Source organism: Natrix helvetica, assembly GCF_964273705.1.
Source record: "Natrix helvetica genome assembly, chromosome: 10".
Classification (NCBI taxonomy): Eukaryota; Metazoa; Chordata; class Lepidosauria; order Squamata; family Natricidae; genus Natrix; species Natrix helvetica.
In genome coordinates this window covers 19,720,271-19,730,950 of record NC_138561.1, presented here as the reverse complement: position 1 = coordinate 19,730,950, position 10,680 = coordinate 19,720,271, and the positions used below count along the sequence as shown (strand labels likewise).

At 44.1% G+C, this 10,680-nt stretch overlaps 1 protein-coding gene across 4 annotated transcripts in view; it reads left to right on the top strand.

Annotated features, from left to right (window-relative positions):
• The first annotated feature begins 497 nt into the window (after nucleotides 1-497).
• LOC309397464 (uncharacterized protein) overlaps nucleotides 498-10,680 on the top strand; it is a 169,489-nt gene continuing 159,306 nt past the window's right edge. For all 4 annotated transcript variants that reach the window (XR_014176262.1, XR_014176263.1, XM_081963504.1 and 1 more), the window contains exon 1: nucleotides 498-624. The gene's annotated coding sequence lies outside the window, so the exon portion shown is untranslated. The remainder of the gene's footprint in view (nucleotides 625-10,680) is intronic.

Genomic DNA, 10,680 nt, shown 5'->3' with positions numbered 1-10,680 from the left:
TTGTTTCAAAGCTTTGTTTCTTGTTTGCGTTGCCCATTTGAAGACGTCTGTCCCCTACGGTTGCCTTCCTTTCCTTATTTCCTTTTATTTATTTATTTTTATGTTTCTTTTTAAAAGCCAGACAACGTGGTGTTTCAAAGCTGCTGTGAATTCCAATCCCCGGATCACCGCTTTAGAAAAGGGAATGCATAACTCAATGAGCGGCAGACACATTAAGCACACTGTTAAGCTGTCAGAAGCGGATGATTAATTAATCTATTGACCACTGCTATCAGGGATGTATTTTCCCTAATCAATATTTTTTTTTAAAAAAGAAAACCTCTTAATTGTAATTGAAATGTTCAGACGCCCTCGCAATCGCCTTCGTTTAAAAGCTTTCTCCCCGGGATACGAGCGCTTCTGCAGAACTCATATTGCAGAGAGAGAGAGAGAAATTATTTAGAGGTAGCCAGGAAAGAGTTGAGTTTTGTTTTTTTCTTTGATAATATCCCCTTCACGGAGAGAGAGGGCGGGAGCCTGAATCTGGATAGTGAAGACATTCTTCAACATTCCTAACTGTCAAATCCAGAGAGATGAACAGCTGGATTTTTAATTTCCTGGTGCAATTTCCTGGAGCCGTCTCAAGTAAGACACCTCAACCTTCAGATCTTTGCTGTGCTAGCAGACTTAAGATATGACACCGATTTGTGTGACAAAACAGCGGTGTTTAGTCCTCTTAGGATGTTCAAAAGCTCATAATTTATTATTATTAGCGTTTATATACCGCCCCCTCTCCCGAAAGGGACTAATCTGAGCATCCATGGTGCTCTCTGAGCTTGGTTGTTTTCTTGCAGATGTTTCATTACCCAACTAGGTAACATCATCAGTGCTAGAAGGGTGTGGGGTTTGTGGAGTGGGGAAAGGAAGAAGAAGGAAGGAGGAAGGAGTTGGTGGGGGTGTAGGAAGAGGAGGAGGAGGACTATGGAGTCCTTGGTACTCTCTGAATTTGGTTGTTTTCTTGCAGACATTTCATTAGCCAAGTAGGTAACATCATCAGTGCTAAAAAGATGTGGGGTTTGGGGCGGGGGGGAGGAGGAGGAAGGAGAGGAGGAGATGACGATTGTGGAGTCCTTGGTGCTCTGAGCTTGGTTGTTTTCTCGCAGATGTTTCATTAGCCAAACTAGGTAACATCAGGAGAGCTGACAATACTACAGGTAGTCCTTGACTTACGACCACAATTCAGCACAAAACGTCTGTTGCCAAGTGAGGTACTTTTTAAGCGAATCTTGCCTCATTTTACGACTTTTCTGGCCACGGTGGTTAAGTGATTCGCTGCGGTTGTTAAGTTAGCAACACAGTCTTCGTTAAGTGAATCCGGCTTCCCTATTGACTTTGCTTGGGAGATGGTCACAAAAGGTGAGTCACGGGAAACACCCCGGGACGCTGCAACTGTCATAAGTACGAGTCACTTGCCAAGCGCCTGAATTTTGCTCGCGTGGCAGAGGGGATGCTGCAACGGTCGTCAGGGTGAAAAACAGCCGTAAGTCACTTTTTTTCAGCGCCATTGCAACTTCGAACGATCCCTAAATGAACTGTTGTAAGTCGAGGACTCATCTGTACCCAAATTGGGTCAGGAAATGCAAGAAAAACTCGCAGCTCAGAGAGCACCAAGGAACCCCTCAATTTAACCCTGAGCTACAAATATTCTGGCTTTAACTGGAAGAAGGTGGCATTTTTCCTTCCATTTAGCCTCTTCCTTCCTTAGTGCCAACCAAAGGAGGATCTGGTTGGTTCCCCTGTGTGTGTGTGTGTGTGTGTTGTGTTGTGTTTCCTTGGAGGGGAGTGCTTTCTACCCTGAACTTTCATAGGCCTCTCTTTGCTTTCAGCAGATTTTAAGCAGAAAATATAAATATGCATTTCCCCTTAATTCGTCGCCTATAAAGTATTCATGTTTGCACACGAAATGGGGCATCTTGTCCATCATTCTCTATTCTCTCTGCCACCCTTGTTGTTTTCCCCTGGCCTCCTCTCACCCAGCTGGCTTCCCTTGGGCTCGGATGCCTCCAGAAGAGCGAGTCTGTTGCTGTATTTGTAGTGGTGTGCGGGTCTCCTCTAGGGAGAAAAAAAAACACCTCTCACCAGTGGTGAAATTCAATTTTTTTTACTACCAGTTCTGTGGGTGTGGCTTGGTGGGTGTGACAGGGGAAGGATACTATAAAATCTCCATTCCCTCTCCACTCCACAGGAAGGATACTGCAAAATCCCCATTTCCTCCTGATCAGCTGGGACTCAGGAGGCAAAGAATAGATGGGGGTAGGGCCAGCCAGAGGTAGTATCTGCCGGTTCTCCAGACTACTCAAAATTTCCGCTACCGGTTCTCCAGAACCTGCTGAATTTCACCCCTGCCTCTCACCTCAGTAAATTGCAAATGATTCTCCTCAAAGACCACGATTCTTTCTTGACCTGGATGGCAGCCAAACGTTTTGGCCAACAGTTTTCTGTAATGCACAAAGCAAATGTTTTGAGTGGAGATTTGGGGATTGGGAAGGTGAAGAAAGCCAAGGAGCTTACCTCTCTTTTAATTATAATTTATAAAACGCTTGGGTGGGCAATCCACAAAGAATCTTAAACATGCTTTTTTTTCACGTCCCAAAGTTGCTTTTTTTCCCAAAGAGGCAACTGGACTTCCTTGTTTTTTCTTTGAAGATGTTCCGCTTCCTCCAAGAAGCTTCTTCAGCTCTGGCTGGATGGTGGGCAAAGGAAGGATTTATACTCCTTGCGGACCGTTGTTCATTTGCATCCTTTTAGAGTGTCTTTAAAGCCACTTGGAGGTGGAGTTGGAGAGAGACAACATCATCAATCTCCTGTTTACAGCACAGCCCTTTCAGCATTTTTAAGAAGGTTCCACACCCATTTGCACCACTCAGGTGACCCTGAGGACACAAGTGGCCTCAAAGACTCTCTGAAAGAATGCAAATGACCAGCTGTCTGCAAGGAGTATAAATCCTTCCTATTCCCCACCATCCAGTCAAAGCTGAAGAAGCTTCTTGGATGAGAAGCGAAACCTCTTCAAAGAAAAACCAGAAAGTCCAGTTGCCTCTTGAAAAAGCATCTTTGGGGCAACTATCGCCTGGAGGATTGAGAATCGCCATAGACTTTTTTTTTTCATGTGTTGTTAGCTCTTGGCAACTAGTGGTGGTTGAAGAAAGTATGAGCAAAGAGGAAGAGGCACATAGGATAGGACAGGGGTCAGCAACCTGCACCTCTGGAGCTGCAGGTGGCTCTTCCATCCCTCTGCTGCAGCTTCCTGTTGCCGGTCGGCTCCACAATTGATAGGATTTTCAGTTAGGACAGGTAGAGGAAAAAGGATGCCGTGCTAGGAGGAGACTCTATGGTGGGACAACTGGACTTAAGGTCAGCAGAGGAAAAAGGACGCCACGCTCGGAGGAGACGCTGGTGGGGGAACCAGACATCTGGTTGGCTCCAAAATTGAACGGAGGGCTTCTGGTTAGGACCTTTGTGGCTCTTTGAGTGTTTGAGGTTGCCGACCCCTGGGATAGGAAAATGATGGTTGAACCCTTGTATTTTCTTTGTTTGTAATGTAAAGCTGGGTTCTTCTTTCCCTTCTGAAAAAAAAATAACAAAGGAAAAGGCATGTTGGAGAACAGATAGTGGTGCAGATGTGTAGGAGGGCGACTTGTGTTTCAAACATTCCTCAATTCCTCCAGGAACTGACCCATTTGCTGGTATTTGAATCGGAGGGAAAATCACCAGGGTAGCTAGCGATGAATTGTTGTATCTTGAGTTTTGAGGAGTTTTCACTCTCTTTCTGCAAAGTAAGAAGAGAAACAGAAACTTCTTTGCAGATGGAGAATCCAATGGAATCCAAAGCAACCTGGTGGGGAAAATGGATTTTGCGAGAACAAGTTTTGGGTGGATCAAACTTGGATATTATGGCAGAAAATTAAGGGAAGCAATGAAAGAGAATGCTGAGCAGGGAGGGATTTGAATGCCGAATGAAAATGGTGGGGTGAGTTGATTTGCCAAGTCACAACCTCCAGGCTCCTGTGATTCACTTTTTTTTTTAATACCCGTGGTGATCATTTTCAATGATGGTCTTCTTAATATAAGGCAAGAGAAAAATGATTAAATCCCTGGCATTGTATTAATGGCAATTAACCTGATTTAATCTAATTTACAAGTCTGACTGCTGGCATTAAAAAAAATGTTACTTATCCCTGTTCGTGATTAATGATAAAATCTTTGGCCTATGAAATAGAAGTTGCATTTTTCTACATACTAACTTGGGCAGGGGTGGACTGCTATGGGTTCGCCTGGGTACGTGAGAACCTGTAGCTAACATTATGGCCAATTCGGAGAAACTCCAAATCCCACCCATGGCTGGTCCCTCCCACCCCACTCCCCTCAGGAGTCTCCACGCGGCCTATTTTGGAAGCGAGGTAAGTACAGGGTCCATGCGGAGGCTCGGGGAGGGGGGGGAACGAGCCTCCCAGAAGTTCCAGAAGGCTGGAATTGGGCATCTGGAGAGCCTCCAGAGCTTGAGGGAGGCAGTTTTCGCCCTCCCAGAGGCTCAAGGAAAGCCACCGGAGCCTGGGGAAGGTGAAAGCAGCCCCACGCCATGGTGTAGGAGGCTGACTAGGTCTCCAACCGGGCTATCAGCTTTCCAGTTGACAAAACTCAGCATCTTTCACCGCTGAGCCATGGTGCCCCTCGACAAGTGGTGGGTTGCAGGCGGTACGCCCTGGTATGGGCGTACCAGAGCCTGCCCAGAGTACCAGATACCGTTCCAGTACGATGCTCCGGAGGACCCGCCCGCCCGAGCTCCTTACTGGTCTTTTAAGTCTTTGGTGCTTCTGCAAATGCGCATGGCACATACAGCACCTGCACGATGCTCCACTGTCCATCCATGTGGATGCCGCCGGGCCCGTTCCAAGCATAGCGGTTGGAACGGGATCCAGAACCCACCACTGCCCTCTATGCATAGTTAGAGTAATGTCAATATTCAGCACTAGGGTGGGTAAACCGAAAGGGGTATGGATGCGAGCATTTTAATGAACTCATGTTGACTTGGAGGTTTTGGCCACCCAAAGGGGTTTGAGAGACATGGAACATGTGGATCTATGGATACCTGTTTGTGTGTTATATAAAGCCAGCCTAGCAAATCTCATTTTTGCATGCCTCGATCAAGCCCGTATGGAAATTTACATGTTAATAGAACACCGGGGGTGGGGGCCACTGGCCTTTGTCAATTGATTGTATAAATATTTTATCAAATGTAATATTAAGGAAAGGCCAGGTTGTGGAAGCATTTTGGCAGCTCAACTCTCTCTTTCTTTCTTTCTAATTCATTTCTTTTTTTTGGGAGGCAGGAATTAGGACATTATTGTCGAAGAAATAATATAAAATGGGGAGCTACAGGTTCTTGATCTAAAATGTAAAAACCACTCATGCACTCTGGCAGAGGGAACAGATTAAATCCATAATGAAATGGGTAACTCTAAGTCTGCATAAATTTCCCGACCCAGCTCAATTTCTCGGGAATCTCTCTCTCTCTCTCTCTCTCTCTCTCTCTCTCTCTCTCGGCTAGATTAATGGCCAGCAGCCTGCCACATAATGAACTAGCTTTCCTTGGCAGGGGTGCTCATGAATTTATTATGGTGTCCACCAGTGTGTATGCAACCTAGACATCTTTATAAATCCTGGATTTAGAATTGCCATGATGAGCTATTTCAGCCCTAATGGCGAGGCTGATTTATTATCCGGCGTTGTCTCAATCCAGCTCCCCGTTTTCTCTGCCTGACAGTTATAAAGAGGCGGACGGTGGGGCCGTATCACGGAGGCAAACCCAATCCGAAGGTAATTAGATCATGCCAAAACGGGGATGGGAAAAGGGGTCACTATTGAAATGTTAAATATGTTGGTAATTTTTCTCCTCCTCCCCTCAGAGCAATTCTTGATTGATTTTTGTTGTTTTTCTTTTTTTACAGTGAATAATCGCTTGACTACCTGTGGCTGATTTTTGCCACATCTTGCGTCTATCGTGATGGAAAAGGAGGGTTTCTCCCGCAGTAATTGTTTATTGTAAATTCATTTTATCTCCAAATACCTCATTTATTGTGCAATTTACACACGTCACACCTTGTTGAGGAGGGGAAATAAGGATCATCTCGTGTGGTTTTCTGGCAAAACTCCTTTTCTGGGTGGCTTTGGGAAAGGACTGGCTGTCAGGAGTGCAAACATTGAAATGATCTATAGCTGTGATGACGAACCTATGGCATGCGTGTTGGAAGTGGTACACAGAGCCATCTCTCCGGGCACGCCAGCCATCGCCTGTTGCTCTTCCGTGTTCTGGCACGCACATGCGCGCTGTCCAGCTGGTCTTCCTGTGTACTGCAAACCGGAAGAGCGACTCACTGGTGCGTATGCAGCTTCCAGTTTCTAGTGCGTGCATGTGTGCTGGCCAGCTGGTCTTTTTGTGTGCACATGCGCACCAGAAACTGGAAGACCAGCTTCCTGGTGCACACATGCGTACCAGGAAGCTGCTCTTTCGGTTTCTGGTGCTCCCACATGCATCCGTGCATGCTGCCGAAAAGGTTCGCAAACACTGATCTATAGGTTTTAATGCATTAAAATAGGGAGATATTTGTCTGTCTATCATCTTTATCTACTGTATCTCTATCTGTCTATCATCTATCTATCCATTCACCCATCATCGGATAATAAGACCTCCCCGGATAATAAGCCCAATCAGGCTTTTGAGCTCATAGGCTAAAATAAGCCCTCCCTGAAAATATTGCAACACAGCAGCAGCTATGAGGTGACCCGCTCGCCGTTTTCTGCACCACAAAAATAATAAGACCTCCCCGAAAATAAGGCCAAGCCCTTATTTTGGGGGTCAAAAGAAAATAAGACCCTCTCTTATTTTCAGGGAAACATGGGAGAGAGAGAAAGAGAGGGAGAGAGAGAGAGAGAGAGAGGGAGAGAGAGAGAGAGAGAGAGAGACTTGGTAGATATTATAGAATAGATAGAGATTAGGAACAATTTAGAGAGATTAGAGAAAGAAGAAGAGAGAAACTATAGACAGTGAAGGTGAAAGAGAAGGATAATATAGACTAGTGTGAGAGAGACAGACACAATGTTAAGACAATGATTAGCAATCTGTTGTTTTCTGTATACAATATTCAGCAAACTCGATTCAGCAAAATTCTTAATTTTTGCCTTTTCACATCAGTCATTCGCTGGTCTGCATTTAGAATAGATTTGAAGTGAGCTATATTTGATTCCTGTATCACAATAGGAAGCCTGAGATAAACTTTTCTTCATATTGCAAAATAACTCTTATACTGGGATTCTTATTCTTTTTATGATTTTTTAATGCTTATCCTTTTTTATTTCAGGCTCATATTAAATTATTGCTATTTCTGTTGCCGAAGAGGCTTGAAATGTGCCTGAAATCATATTTTCAAAGCACCAGGCACATTTTTCTTAAAATATTAGAGTTTATTAGAAGGGAGGGGTTATTCTTGTTTGGTTTTGAGAGAGATTTTTCTGAGAGAAGCAGCGAAAATTAGATTCTTTTAACTTTTAAACTTTTTTTAAAAAGTTGAAACGCACCTTTTCAGACTTGAGTGGGCCAATTACTTTAATACATGAACATTTTTCCTTTTTTTTTTTTTGCCCTTTTAATAAAGATCTTGAGGTTTTGTTGTGCAAATGAGCCACCCGCCCTGTCCCTGCATCAAACTGTCAACAGAAAGAATGTCTTTTTTTCTGCGCGTTTTTATGTAATTTTGATAATGATGCATATCTGATAAAAAAATATGTTTTCTAACTTGCCAAAAAGTCATCTGGCGTCTCTTTGAAGATGAGTTCCATTGTCATCCTGCTATACTTTGTTCTCCATAGGCTTCATGAGGAAAATCTCTTTTCAAGCCATTAGCTTTGCCCCACCTATCTAGATGATCTTTTTTGGTAGGTAGGGCTCACTTTGTAGGATTAAGGCATTGTCTCTTAAAATTCCAGAACTTCAGCATTTCTATCCCATGTTCAGAGGTCGTATTCAGTAGATTCTGACCAGTTATGGAGAACCGGTCATAGAAATTTTCAGTAGTTCGGAGAACCGATCAATACCACCTCTGGCTGGCCCCGCCCCCATCTATTCTCTGCCTCCCAAATCCCAGCTGATCAGGAGGGAATGGGTTTTTTACAGTAACCTTCCCCTGGAGTGGGAGGGAATGGAGATTTTACAATATCCTTCCCCTGCCACACCCACCAAGCCATGCCACGCCCATCAAGCCATGCCCACAGAACTGATAGTAAAAAAATTTGAATCCCACTGTGCCCATTTTGTATGTTCACGGCCTGGCTTTATATCATGGTACATGTCCCATACACTGTAAGACTCTACGGGTTCCTTCCTTCCTGTTAGAATGTAGCATTGCAGGCTAATTCTGCCTACTGCCAGCAGTTCGATTCTCACCAGCTCAAGGTTGACTCCATCTTCCATCTTTCTGAGGTGGGTAAAATGAGGACCCAGTTATCCCATGGTTAACTAGAACCCACATCTGGTGGCAGGGGGATTTGGGGAGTTGTAGTCCACACTTCGTATAGTGATCAAGGTTGAGAAATGTGGATTTAGGATTGGCAGCTGACAGGAATTCTTGGAGAGAATTATTTTTGGTCACAAAATGTCCGATGGTGAGCAAGAAAGACATGGCCCTGATGGAGCTGGAGGAATCAGAGAGAAATGAAATTGACCCAGGGCCAAGATGGTTCTCTCAAGCCATCTTGGAGACGGTCCAGATTTCTCAAGCAGGTAACTCATTCTGATCAACGATTCCATATCTTCTTCATCAATTGGCCCATGCTCGCTCAGTGATTTTGGATACCTGGTTTCTGGCCCAAGTACAATCACCTCACAGCCCGTCCATTACCATTATCTCTGTTCCTCAGAGACAAACGGAATGGCACGGTTACAAATTATGCTTAGCTGAAGTTTTAAGATTTGGAAGATAAGTCCTGTTCAGTTGACTAATCAAATAGTCATAAAAGCTGCTTTTCCCACCCATGAACCATAATTATGTTGATTCAGTTCAGGCCTTGATTTATTTTTTATTTTAATTGTCAGCCCAGCGCTGTCAAGATGCTAATAGAAATGTTATTGCAGCCAGGATGGGCTAAAATGATGTCTGATGATTATTAATGAGAGCAATATGGAGGTATCTTCATATAAAGTCAGCATTAAAGGAGTAATTCATTTTCTCTGATATAATTGGATTGTAGCATTTAAATAGCCTGGGACTTCCTCTTAATTGTGATTAGTTGTTGCTTCTTCCTTTCAGTCTATGAACTCTTCGTTGGCTCCTTTATCCTGCCTAACCCCCTGGTTCTTTTATGAAGTAATTAAACATGAATTGCCCAGTGTCTCTTAATAAATACTTCTGAGGATTTAGTAGCTATTAAATATAATAGTTGCCTCTTAGAAATATTTATGGTAAGCACCCACAGTTAGCATCAGAGAATGAATTTGGGGTTTAAGAAGAGGCTTGGCAAAGTGTAATTATATAAATCCATCAGTCACTGTGGAGAGATTCACTCTCTATAAAGACAGTAATGACTTAATGCTAAATAAAAGGTAGCTGGATTCCCGGAGGGAGTTGTTGCTAACCAGAATTTTAAAAGGCTACTTTAGTTTATTGCCTTAACTTGGCAGCCGAAAGAGCAGGGAAATGTCTCACACTCTCCCTCTCAAGACGGTCAATTTCCTGTGCTTTGTATTAAACCACAAAGTGAATGCATGGGCCTCTGCCAGACCATCATGTTGTCATGTCCACTCATCTATTAAACGCTACGAAGGGATTCTGGTGGCTGATTGACTGACAGGATCCCCCAGGGTCAGAGAAGCTGCAAAATATTTGTGGTACTGAAAGAGTAGAAGTGAAGATTAACTCTGCATCTATTGGAGGTTGATTCTGGTAACCTCATGGATGTCAGATGTGAAGAATCGGGTTCACACATTACAGATCCAGTTCAGAAGATGGATGGGTCATGCCTGCAAAAAAGAATCTGCTTAACTAATGTTAACTGGTTTTCCCAGTTGCAATGGATGGCTGTGAAAGTTGGACCATAAGAAAGGCTGAGCACCAAAGAATGGAGGCCTTTGAACGATGGTGTTGAAGAAGACTCCTGTGAGTCCTTTGGACTGCAAGGCCATCCAACCGGTCAGTCCTAGAGGAGATCAACCCTGACTGCTCTTTAGAAGGCCAGATCCTGAAGAGGAAACTCAAATACTTTGGCCACCTAATGAGAAGGAAGGACTCACTGGAGAAGAGCCTCATGCTGGGAACGATGGAGGGCAAAAGAAGAAGGGGACGACAGAGAAGGAGGTGGCTGCATGGAGTCACTGAAGCAGTCGGCATGAGCTTAAATGGACTCCAGAGGATGGTAGAGGACAGGAAGGCCTGGAGGAATGTTGTCCATGGGGTCGTGATGGGTCAGACATGACTTCGCAACTAACAACAACAACAATGTTAACTTAGTACCAAGTTGGTGCTAAGAGTTAATGGCATTCAAAGGGATTTGGACTTGGATTGTTTGTGGACACATAAGGATTCTAGATTGAGTCCTCTCTTGACTCTGCCTCCTGTTCTCCTTCCATGGACATGGACATGTTGCTTTCTT